The 626-nt window shown below is 52.6% G+C and overlaps 1 pseudogene; it reads right to left on the bottom strand.

Moving 5' to 3' along the window:
• Positions 1-309: 309 nt before the first annotated feature.
• Positions 310-414, bottom strand: LOC143964606 (U2 spliceosomal RNA; annotated as a pseudogene).
• Positions 415-626: the final 212 nt, after the last annotated feature.

Below are 626 nucleotides of genomic sequence, written 5' to 3'. Positions count from 1 at the left end.
AGGTATGAAGTTCAGGGAGCTTGGTGAGAGCCCTTTGCCATCAGGCTCCACCGTCGCTCCCATCACTCCTACCTAATTACATTCGGGAAGTACTAACCGCTCCTCCCACCCAGAAAAGAGGAGTCGGTATTCCTTCCCAAAAAACTGTCCGGGGCTAGAACTACCCCAATCCAGGCCAGAAGGCCAGGTACTCGACCCTCTGGGTCAGACCAATAGAAGCACCCATCCTCACCCGGAGCACCCTTCCAGGCGGCTCAGACTCAATCATGCATCGGCCAGTATCTTTCCAGGTGCTAATTACGACAAGGGAGAATGTTGGTCAAACCCTCCCTATAGGGATGGCACAATGCCTCCTTTGGCAACTGATAAGAACAGATACTACTCTTGATCTTAGCCAAAAGGCAGAGAAGAGATGCATTTGATAGACTTTTCTGCTGAGAAAGAACAACCTGATGAGCCTCCAGCAGAAGACCTGGTATCAGGGCCAAACTTCACTGTGCTCTGCCCAGCACCAACAGCAGTATCTGTGGAGTTGCAAGGAACTTCCCCAGCTGAAGTGCTGGTCACCAGACAGAGGGTCCAAGACCTCTGCCCCAAACCTGTGGCAGTTCCAGAGGCTCAGGGTG

The sequence above is a fragment of the Lithobates pipiens genome, unplaced genomic scaffold, assembly GCF_037356315.1.
Source record: "Lithobates pipiens isolate NorthernLeopardFrog02 unplaced genomic scaffold, aLitPip1_a1.2 Scaffold_8, whole genome shotgun sequence".
In the NCBI taxonomy this organism is placed as follows: Eukaryota; Metazoa; Chordata; class Amphibia; order Anura; family Ranidae; genus Lithobates; species Lithobates pipiens.
This window is presented reverse-complemented; position numbering and strand designations above follow the sequence as displayed.